This window comes from Macaca fascicularis, chromosome 16 (assembly GCF_037993035.2).
Source record: "Macaca fascicularis isolate 582-1 chromosome 16, T2T-MFA8v1.1".
Taxonomy (NCBI): Eukaryota; Metazoa; Chordata; class Mammalia; order Primates; family Cercopithecidae; genus Macaca; species Macaca fascicularis.
The window spans coordinates 49,750,126-49,762,130 of record NC_088390.1 but is presented as its reverse complement, the minus strand read 5'-3'; the positions used below and the strand labels follow the sequence as shown (position 1 = coordinate 49,762,130).

Sequence of the window (12,005 nt, the reverse complement as noted above, 5' to 3'; positions counted from 1 at the left end):
TTAGTCATTCTGGTAGATGTGTTGTGGTATCTTGTGGTTTTATTTCTTTGTTTTCAGGCTGGGTCTCATTCTGTCTCGAATGCTGAAGTGCAGTGGCGTGATCACAAGGCTTACTGCAGCCTTCACCTCTGAAGCTCAAATGAACCTCCCACTTCATCCTCCTGAGTTGCTGGGACTACAGGCATGCACTGCCATGCCCTGCTAATTTTTGTAATCTTTGTAGAGACGGAGTTTTGCCACGTTGCCCAGGCTGGTCTCAAACTTTTGGGCTCAAGCTATCCTCCCACAATGTTGGGATTACAGGCATGAGCCACCATGCCCAGCTTCTTGTGGTTTTAATTTGTATTTTCCTAATGGCTAATAATGTTGAACATTTTTTCCTGTGTTTATGTGCTTTCTTCAGTGAAATTCTCTTCAAGTCTTTTACACCTGCTCTAATTGGATTGTTAAATTTTGAGAGTTCTTTATATATCCTAAATAGTAGTACTGAGGCAGAAAAATAGGGTCTGGAGGCAGGGAACACAAGGCCGATTCACACTTCAGCTGTGACAGGAAATATCCTCTCCATTTACAAAGGACATACGAGGAGTAAATGACTTTGTAACTTTACCTCATCCTCTCCATTTACATAGGACATACACCAAGAAACCAGTGGAAACCTCTGGAAGGTATTTAAGCCACCCAAAATTCTGTAACAGGGCCCTTGAGCCCCTGTACTCAGGCCCACTCCCACCCTGTGGAGCATACTATCGTTTTCAATAAATCTCTGCTTTTGTTGCTTCATTCTTTCCTTGCTTTGTTTGTGCGTTTTGTCCACTTCTGTGTTCAAGATGCCAAGAACCTGGACACCCTCCACCAGTAACAGTAATTTGTCAGATATGTGGGTTGCGGATATTTTCTTCGACTCTGGAGCTTTTTTTTTCCTTTCATTCTCTTAATAGGGCCTATCACAGGCCAAAAGTCCAGTCGATCAATTTCTTCTTCATTGCTACCTTTGCCTCCCGGGTTCAAGCGATTCTCGTGCCTCAGCCTCCCGAGTAGCTGGGGACTACAGGCACCTGCCACCACGCCTAGCTAATTTTTGCATTTTTAGTAGAGATAGCGTTTTACCATGTTGGCCAGACTGGTCTTGAACTCCTAACCTCAGGTGATCTGCCCACCTCGGCCTCCCAAAAAGCTGGGATTACAGACGGAAGCTTCTATGCCCAGCCTGTTTGTTTGTTTTTTGCTCTGTTGTCAAGGCTGGAGTGCAGTGGCAAGATCATAGCTCACTGCAGCCCCTACTTTCTGGGCTCAAGCAATCCTCCCAGCTCAGCCTCCCAAAGCAATGGAAACACACATGTGAGCCATAGCCTGAGTTAATTTTTGTATAAGAGTTATATCAAGGTTCATTTTTGTTTGTTTGCTTGCCTCTTAATGTCCAATTGCTCCAGCACCGTTTGTTAATAACACTGTATGTCCTCCATTTTTTAATCTTTTGAATCTTTGTCAGAAATCATTTGGGCATATTTGTGTACATCTATTTCTGGATTATCTGTTCTGTTTCATTGATCTATATGTCTATCCCTCCACCAACACCACACAGTCTTTTTTCTTTTCTTTTTCTCTTTTTTTATTGAGACAGAGTCTCATTCTGTCACCCAGGCTGGAGTGTAGTGGCATGATCTTGGCTCACTGCAACCTCTGCCTCCCAGGTTCAAGCAGTTCTCCCTGCTTCAGCCTCCCGAGTAGCTGGGACTATAGGTGTGCACCACCACACCAAGTTAATTTTTGCATTTTTAGTAGATACAGAGTTTCACCATGTTAGCCAGGCTGGTCTGGAACTCCTGACCCCGAGTGATCCACCCACCTGGCCTCCCAAACTGCTAGGATTATGGGATTGAGCCACCACACCTGGCCCTTGTTTTCTTTTAGAGACAGATCACGCCCACACTGCCGTGCAGTGGTGTAATCACAGCTCACTGTAGCCTCAGACTCCTGGGCTCAAGTGACCCTCCCACTTCAGCTTTTCAAGTAGGTAGGACTACCATGCCCATTAATTTTTAATTTTTTTGAAAAAGAGACAGTATCTGGCTATGTCTTCCAGACTGATCTCAAACTCCTGGCCTCGAGTGATCTTTGCACTTGGGCCTCCCAAAGTGCTGGAATTACAGGTGTGAAACAGCACACCTGGCCAGTCTTGATTACCATAGTTATTTTTGTAAGCCTCAAAATCAGGTAGATAACTTTCACTCACTTTGTTTATTTATATGTTTATTTTATTTTTTGAGATGGAGACTCACCCTGTTGCCCAGACTGCAGTGCAAAGGTGTGATCTCAGCTCACTGCAACCTCAGCCTCCCTGGTTCAAGCGATTCTCCTGCCTCAGCCTCCCAAGTAGCTGGGATTATACATGCGTCCCACCACGCCCAGCTAATTTTTTGTATCTTTAGTAGAAATGGGGTTTCATAATGTTGGCCAGGCTGGTCTCGAACTCCTGACCTCAGGTGATCCGCCTGTCTCAGCCTCCCAAAGTGCTAGGATTATAGGTGTGAGCCACTGCGCCCAGCCTCACTCTATTTATGTTTTGCCCTAATTGCTTTAGCTATTCTACTTCCTTTTCCTTTTCTTATAAATTTTAAAATAATCTTGTTTGTGTATATCTCCAAAAAATCTTGCTGAGATATTGGTAGAAATTGTGTTACACCTGTATATTAATTTGATATGAATCGACACATTATGTCTCTCCATTTATTCAGATCTCTGATTTCTTTCATCAGCGTTGTGTGATTTTAAGCACACAAACCCCATATATGTATTGTTACATTTATTTGTACATATTTCCTTGTGTGTATGTGTGTAGATTCCTCGTGATTTTTTATTTATATAATATCATATGCAAATGGGGACAGTTTTATTTCTTCCTTTCCATTCCTTCCTGTATGCCTTTTCTTTATTCTTTCCTTATCGCACTGACTACAAGTGCTAGTACTATGTTGAATATGAGTGATAAAAGTAGTGTGAACCCCCAAAATTGAGACAGGTCTCAGTTAATTTAGAAAGTTTATGTTGCCAAGGTTAAGGATGCAAGCCCGTGACACAGCCTCAGGAAGTCCTGATGACATGTGCCCATAGCGGTCAGGATAGAGCTTATTATTATTATTATTATTTTTGAGACAGAGGCTTGTTCTGTTGCCCAGGCTGGAGTGCAGTGCCATGATCTTGGGTCACTGCAAACTCTGTTTCCCAGGTTCAAACAATTCTCTGCCTCAGCCTCCGGAGTAGCTGGGACTACAGGCACATGCCACCACGCCAGCTAATTTTTGTATTTTTAGTAGAGACAGGGTTTCACCATCTTGGCAAGGCTGGTCTTGAACTCCTGACCTTGTGATCCACCCCCCCGCCCCGCCCCGCCAGCCTTCCAAAGTGCTGGGATTACAGGCGTGAGCTACTGCGCCTGGCTTCACACCTTGGATTTTTTACATCTAGGGAGTCATGAGACTTTAATTAATATATGTAAGAAGTACATTGGTTCTGTCCAGAAAGGCAGGGACAACTAAGCAGGGAGGGGGCTTCCAGGTCACAGGTAGGTGAGAGACAAATGGTTGGATTCTTTTGAGTTTCTGATAAGCCTTTCCAAAGGAGACAATTAGAATATGCATTGATCTCAGTGAGCAGAGGGATGACTTTGAATAGAATGGGAGGCAGATTTGTCCTGAGTAGTTTCCAACTTGAATTTTCTCTTTAGCTTAGTGATTTTGGGGGCCCAAATATTTTCCTTTTACATACCCCCACCTTTTCTTTTTAAAATTCTTTTGGAGAGAGCATTTTAGAAGAAAATGAGTCTCTGGTCTCAGGTTTGGTCTGATCTCTCATGGCTGGGACAGTTTATTCCTAGATGAGTAGGTCCTGAAAGCTCATCTTTAGCAGGTTGTGAAATTTCATGTCCTGTGAAGAGAAAAATAGGGGGAGGAAGGGAGAAAAACAACAGCAAACAAAAGAACAATCCTGGAAAAATTGATATAGACCACATTACTTTGAAGTTCATACATCAGTAGGCAGATATGAAAGTGGCTTATGTATGTAAATAGATTGCTGTTATTCTGAAGTTTAAGTTGTCTATCTTCAGTTCATAGGGCTTTAAGAAAGCATAGCTTAGTTTTCAGTGACTCCAAATTAGGAAAAAAGGGAAAAAAAGAGGGAAAATATTTTAGAACATTATTTTGATGACTTCTGAACAAGAAAAATTAGAATTCGGTCCAAACTGTAGAAAATAATGAACATTGAAAAACATTACGTAAGACTAGAATGTAACAACAGGTGTACTATAGTTTTGAAACATAATTTTTCTCTCCCCAGTTTCGTATTTTTACTGAAGACAAATTATGGTAGGACTGGTTTGCTTTATTATACTTGGCCTAATTATTTATAAACAGTGTAGCAAGAATAATTATTTTTTACATAGGCTTTTAAATTGGCTTTGATGGAACTTTGTTCCATAGAAGGAATCTCAGATAAGCCTTTTTTTTTTCCATGAGACGGAGTCTTGCTCTGTGGTCCAGCAGGAGTGCAGTGGCATGAACTCAGCTCACTGCAACCTCCACCTCCTGGGTTCAAGCAATTATCCTGTCTCAGCTTCCTGAATAGCTGGGATTATAGGCACACGCCACCATGCCAGCTAATTTTTGTATTTTTAGTACAGATGGGGTTTCACCATGTTGGCCAGGCTGGTCTCGAACTCCTGACCTTGTGAACCACCCACCTCGGCCTCGCAAAGTGCTGAGATTGCAGGAATGAGCCACTGTGCCTGGCCCTAAATTGTTAAAAGCTATTGACAACTCAAAAGAAAAATTTTAAGACTCAGAAAAACAACACAAAGGATTAGCACTGTTTAAAGTAAAAGTTGAAAAGATAACTTTAGGCCAGGTGTGCTCTAACAGTGTGGACTGACATTATCAGTCACCTGACTGATAATGTACACTAAGTTATATCAAATATAGGAGCTTCCCATAATTTTGGAACACATACCAATAACATATTTATACAAATACAACACAAAGAAAACCAAACACCATTTCTTATTTGACAATGCTTCCTGTATAATTTTTATACCAAATAAGCCAAAATATGTCATTTTAGACTTATGGAATGGAACATCTTAAAGGATTAATTAGGTCAGAAACAGATATAATTTATAATTGGATTTTGGAAAGTTTGTCAAATATCAAAGGTTTAAAACACTTGATATCACAAAATAGGATCCCAGGTCATTGTAAAATAAGTCATTAATTTAACCAAGCTGATAACTCAAGGATTTTTTTTTAACAAGACGAAAACCTTCATTGTTTGAGAGAGGAGACTTAGTTTTCCAAACAGTAAGCCCTAATAAAGACAGCATGAAGCCAATTAAATTTGATTTTCAAAATTTTATAAACAATCTATAAAATTATTATCTTGACCATAAGATATAACTTCCATAAGCCTTTATAACCTTTATAACCTTTATTGAGGATTCAGTTAATACTTCAGGAAAACCTTGTTAATCTGACACAGGGGCTTATACACTTGTTTGCATCAGTGTGTCTTTGATATTAATGATAACTTATAGAGAAACTGAACTTATTTTATCTCTCAAAATAGGCCCTTGCAATCTCACATGCAATCTCACCTCTTTCACGATTGTCACTGGTACTTGAAAGAGTTAAATAGCTTTAATTTCTAGCCCTTTGTCTCAGGAATGCAATTTATTTTGATTGGCATCTTCTACCAGGCCTGAACATGAGGCATTAATTGCTGTCAGTGTTTAAGATTTAGCAGGACTTGGTGTCCTTTTTTATACCAAGGAGTCAAAGCCCTGTAACTCAATGTCACAAGGTCTTTAAAAGCACATACAGGGAGATAAATGGATGTAATAACCTTAATTAAAAATGTTTTATCTCAATTTTTTTCTAAGCAAACCAAAACTTAATAATAATATGACAACTTGATCATATAAAAGATTATATATACACACACACACACACACACACGTATATATATATATATATATATATATATCTTCTTATTGTTTCTTACACCAGCCGTTCATGACATGCTTGGACTTTCTGGTTTACCCTGAACATTCCTCCTTTTTAAACAACCAGTCATTTTATTTTAGGACTGAATTTACCATACAAGATTCTTTCTTATATAAAATTATTTCTCTTTAAGCTTTCTTACAAAAACAAAACAAAACAAAAAACTCCTCTTTTTCTTATAACTTTTTTTTTGTTTTTTTGAGACCTAGTCTCACTCTGTCACCCAGGCTGGAGCACAGTGGCATGATCTCAGCTCACTGCAACCTCCTCCCAGGTTCAAGCAATTCTCCTACCTCAGACTCCGGAGTAGCTGCGATTACAGGCACTTGCCACCACCCCTGGCTAATTTTGTATTTTTAGTAGAGATGGGGTTTCACCATGTTGGCCAGGCTGGTCTCATGATCTGCCCACCTTGCCTCCCAAAGTGCTGGAATTACAGGCATAAGCCACCACGCCCGGCCCACAAAAGGACAATTTTTTTAAGACAGAAAGCAAGCACAGAAACCAAACACATGTTTTGTTTTGTTTTGATTTGTTTTGTTTCTGTTTTTTCCCCGTTTTTTTGTTTTTGTTTTTGTTTTTGTTTTGCAACTGCAAGGAATTTTAGCCAATTTAGAGAGGCCTTGTTACCCACAATTTGGAATTCTCACTTGGATTGGACCAAGTCAGGTGGAGTTGGTCAAATCCTGTGGGGGAAAGACTGGAACAAACAACAACAATGACAACAAAAAAAAACCAACAATATGAACACTGAGTGCTCTAATGGTAAGGAGAAACTAAAACCAGCTGGTTGTTAATCTTAACTTTAGCCAAAACAAACCCCAATTCAGTTACTTACCTAGGGATGGGTCTCAGGCTAAAGACTGCTCTCTACCATTCTAGAAGCAGGAAAAAAACCTCACCTTCCCTGTTGCAAGACAGCTCAAACTCCATAAAGGAGTTACCTGACTTCCATTGTCATGAAAACAGGAAAAAACTTGCCTTCCTTCTGTTGGAAGCAAGTAAAACTACAAAAAAAAAAAAAAGAGTAGTTGTACAGCAAAATATACTTTAGATCTCAACCAAATTTTGGGAGATTAGGGATTCTCTGGAGGGGTGCTCTTAGACCTCAGCAAATTGTCCTATTGGTTTGAGCCATAAAGGTAGCTCATGCTGGTACCAAGCACTGATAGGAGATTTGTCAAAGGTCAGGGCAACTCCACTCAGAATTTTTCTGTGGTTATCAAAATGTGAACCCTGAAAATTTCGAGACAGATCTCAGTTAATCTGGAAAGTTTATTTTGCCCAGGTTAATGATGGGTGCCTGTGACACAGCCTCAGGCAGTCCTGATGACATGAGTCCAAGGTAGTTGGGGCACAGCTTCATTTTATGCATTTAAGGAGACATGAGGCATTAATTAATATATGTAAGAAGTACATTGGTTCTGTACAGAAGGGTGGGGAAAACTTGAAGCAGGGAGGGGGCTTCCAGGTCACAGGTAGGCGAAAGACAAATGGTTGCATTCTTTTGAGTTTCTGATAAGCCTTTCCAAAGGAGGCAATCAGAATGTGTATCTATATCGTGAGCAGAGGGGTGACTTTGAATAGAATGGGAGGCAGATTTGCCCTGAGCAGTTCCCAACTTGAATTTTCCCTTTAGCTTAGTGATTTTGGGGGCCCAAAGTATTTTCCTTTCACAGTAGACATTTCTTGCCTTATTCCCAAGCTTAGGGGGAAAGCATTCAGTCTTTCACCATTAAGTATAATGTTAGCTGTAGGTTTTTGCAAATTCTCTTTTTTTGTTTGTTTGTTGTTAGGGTTGGGGTTTCACTATGTTGCCCAGGCTAGTCTCAAACTCTTGGGCTCAAGCCATCCTCCTGCCTCAGCCTCCTAAAGTACTAGTGTGGCAGGCCACGTCTCACTAATGCGGGCCTCCATAACAACTGTTTCAGTACTGATTGAGTGGTTAAGTATTAAAAGCCAGTGCCCTTACACAAAGGCTGGGATATAACAAAAAACCCACCAAGAGTTTTGTGTAGGCCTTTCCTGGGCCTTAAAGCATGACAAAATAATGAAGGAATTCTTAACAGGACCCATTAAGGATTAAACAAGTTTTATCATGGGTCTGAAGAATCTCTCCAGGCCTCCGCAAACAAGTTTACTGGAGGTCTGAAGGAACTCCCCAAACCTCCATGATTTAGCAGGAGATAAGAGAAGGGTAATCACCCCAGCACCTAGACCCATTTAGATTAAGCAAATTTACTGAGGCTCCAGAGGAAGGTCCTCAGGACTCAGACGTTAATTATAGATTAAAAGTAGTTAATCACTTTTGTCTTTAGGTGAATGCACACTTAACATGTAGACATATAGCTTAGAAAGTATATAAGCTCTGGAAAACTTTGAAATTTGGAATTGGTCTGGTGACAATTTCCAGGCCTTCTCCCTGTAATCGGTTGCAGAAATAAAAACTCTCTTTCTCCCCAGTTCATCTGGATCTCGTTATTGGGCCATGAGAAATAGCAGCCTGACCCTCACTCTGGTCTGGGAACAAAATTTGGCAAGCCAGGCAGCAGAGACAGGGATGGTGCTGTGTTCAGCAGTTAGCAGCTTGCAACGAGACAATCTTCAGAAGGATCCCAGCAGCTTCCAGTGAGATTTCCCAGGGACCCTCTTGAAGGTGTTTCATGCACAAAATTGCATGTCCCTTTCACTGCTGGGGAAGAATGGAGATCAGGATTGGATGCACTCAAAGGGTGAGTTAATCGCGAGCCTATTGTTTTCCTATCTGGACTTGTTAAGCCATTTGTCTGGTACTACCAAGGGAAGCAATAGGGCTCATACATATACCCACTTTGAATTTTGGTTGACCAGCTTTTGAATTGGTTTTGAGCCTGTTTTCTACATCAAGTAGAGTTTTATGGATGGAAATGAAAAGAAAAGAATTTTGGGGCTGAACATGGTGGCCCCTGCTGTAACTGCTCAGCGGGTTCACCTTGCCCACCGCCTAGACCAGAACCAATTTATGAAGACAGGGGAATTGCAATACAGAAAGAGTAATTCATGCAGAGCTGGCTGGGCAGGAGACCGGAGTTTTATTATTAATCAAATCAGTCTCCTGTGCATTCAAGGACCAGAGATTTTAAGGATGATTTGGTGGGTGGAGTGCCAGTGAGTCGGGAGTGCTGATTGGTCAGGTCAAAGATGAAATCATAGGGAATCTAAGCTATCCTCCTGTGCTGAGTCAGTTCCTGGGTGGGGGCCACCAGAATAGATGAGCCAATTTATCAAGCTGGGTGATGCCAGCTGATCCATCCAGCGCAGGGTCTGCAGAATATCTCAAGCACTGATCTTAGGTTTAACTATAGTGATGTTATCCCCAGGATCTATTTGGGAAGGCTCAGAATCTTGCAGCCTCCAGCTTCATTACTCCTAAACCATAATTTCTAACCTTGGGGCTAATTTGTTAGTCCTGCAAGGGCAGTCTAGTCTCCAGGCGAGAAGGGGGTTTGTTTTGGGAAAGTGCTGTTAGTTAGCATTATTAACTAGTTCCCTTAACCATAAACATCTTGTAACCAAGAGTGCCCAACCCCCTGGGAATATAACCCAGCAGATTTGGCTTTTTCTGGCCTTTATTCAAGATGGAGTCACTCTGGTTAGGTTGCCTGACACAAGTGCACAGAAACTGACACGCTCAGAGGGAAGATGATGTGAAGACACGTGAGAAGATAGTCACGTAACGCCAAGGTTTACCACAAGCATCTGCACCAAGAATTCGATGGATGGGCCTTTAGGAGCTCCCAACCAATTTCCATTAGCCTCCCAAACCCCTCTCAGAATAAACATACAATTTTAAAAACAGTTTTGAGGTTCAGTACCCAGTATCTTTCTTCCAGTCCTATTGCCTCCCTTGTAGCCCTATTTTATATATATACATAATTTTTTTTTTTTTGAGATGGAGTCTCACTCTGTCGCCCAGGCTGGAGTGCAGTGGCATGATCTCGGCTCACTGCAATATCCACCTCCCCAGTTTAAGCAATTCTCCTGCCTCAGCCTCCCGAATAGCTGGGAATACAGGCACACGCCACCACAACTGGCTAATTTTTTGTATTTTAGTAGAGATGGGGTTTCACCATGTTGCCCAGGCTAGTCTGGAACTCCTGAGCTGAGGCAATCCACCCTCATTGGCCTCCCAAAGTGCTGGGATTACAGGCGTGAGCCACTGCACCCAGCCAAGTCCTATTATAGTTCTTAGCTGCCCCAAGAGGACAGGTTTACATTGTAGAAATGCAATACATTTCAAATTGAACCACAAGCATAACTTTTAAAAAATGTTCTGTAGCTGACAGCCTTTGCATAAATTGTATCAGTGAGAACTTTATGTCAGTGGGAGAGATCTGATCTCACCAACTCTCATCTTGCCTTTAGCCTTCAAGCTGCCTTTGATTATTCCTGGACTTCTGGGCCAAGCTAATTTTGGGAGGCATTTAGGTTATAGGTTAGATGATAATAGCCCTTCCCCAAACGTTACGCTAAACGACCACCAGGCTAAGAAAATAGAGGAGGCTGAATTCTGCTAAGGATTGTCAGCCATTATTCCTGAGGTCACAAAATGTGCAACTTCTCCAATGACTCCTGCAGACACCATCACTATTGTAGAACCTAAGGTTGGCCTTTTGAGATATCTTTTCAGGTTTTTTTGCATGTCTGACACCTGGCTCCACCTGGACCTACCAATTGCTCCTGCAGCCCTACCTGGAAGCAAATCAGCACAAGAAGACAGCTTCAACTCCCTGTGAGTTCATCTCCAACCCAGCCAATCAGCAGCAAGCCCCCATTGCCTAGCCACGCCTGCCCCTACCCCTAAACTATCTTTGAAAAATCCTAGCCCCCAAATCCTCAGAGACTGATTTGAGTATTTATAAAACTCCAGTCTCCCTTTCAGCCAGCTCTGCATGAATTAAACTGTTTCCCCATTGCAATTCTCCTGCCTTCATAAATTGGCTGATTCTATCTGGGCAGCAGGCAAAAAGAACCTACTGGGGGGTTACATAGCCACTCCTCATCAGAGAAATTTCCACTGGCTCTTCTCCCAGCCTCAGCTCTGTTTGGCTAATCTTTCTCTATATATAGCCTTCACTTCTTTTCATCTTTCTCTCTTCTTTCCTCTCCTAGGAGCAAAACAGCATTTCTCCTGGGCTGCACAGTTTGGCAATTATCTTTTGTTGCCTTTGCTGCAGCTCCTATGCCATCAGTTCCCAACTCCAACTTCAATGAACCAAAGAGGTATTTTTCTTAAAGACCACTCCAATCCTGAAGATTGGAATTTTGCCATTACCTGTAAAGATAACAATAATCTGGTTTCTACATGTGGCACTCTTAGGCTCAAGTGATCCTCCCACCTCAGCCTTCTGAGTAGCTCGGATAGCAGGCGCGTGTCACCACACCAGCTAATTTTTGTTATTTTTTGTAGAGAGGGGGTCTCAATATGTTGCCCAGCCATTATGGATTTTATGCATTCGGGACCATCCCATGCTTAAAGCACGACAGAACCCTGCGTCATATTTTTCTCTGCCGCAGCTTTCAGCGCAGGGGCACCTCACCGGCAGGGCGGGGTCAGGGCTCTGTCCAGACAATGGCTGCAGAGTAAAAAGCACTTCTATTTATGGCAGGGCAAGGGCGAGGGGAGGGAGAAAGGAGCAGGAAAAGAGAAGTGGCCACATTTTTGTTTTTTGCTTTGTTACATGTACGTTTGAAACAGTATTTAGAAGTAGCCTCTCCTACAGCCCCTGCTGTAGCCTGTCTCCTAGCTCTGTGAGGTGAGTTATTCAGTACCCTCTAACATAAAAATGACCTTCAGACAGACAGACAGACAGACAGACACACACACACACACACACACACACACACGGAGGAAAACATATCTGTCATCCACTTTTTCTTCCTTTCCGGTCCCCAGACCCTCGATTCTCT

General features: G+C 42.0%; 1 long non-coding RNA gene across 1 annotated transcript; it reads left to right on the top strand.

Annotated features, from left to right (window-relative positions):
• Positions 1 to 8,507: 8,507 nt before the first annotated feature.
• Positions 8,508 to 11,728, top strand: LOC123569526 (uncharacterized). Its single transcript, XR_006693303.2, has 3 exons — positions 8,508 to 8,788; positions 10,726 to 10,827; positions 11,208 to 11,728. It is a non-coding gene; the product is annotated as an uncharacterized lncRNA (long non-coding RNA).
• The last annotated feature ends 277 nt before the right edge of the window (positions 11,729 to 12,005 follow it).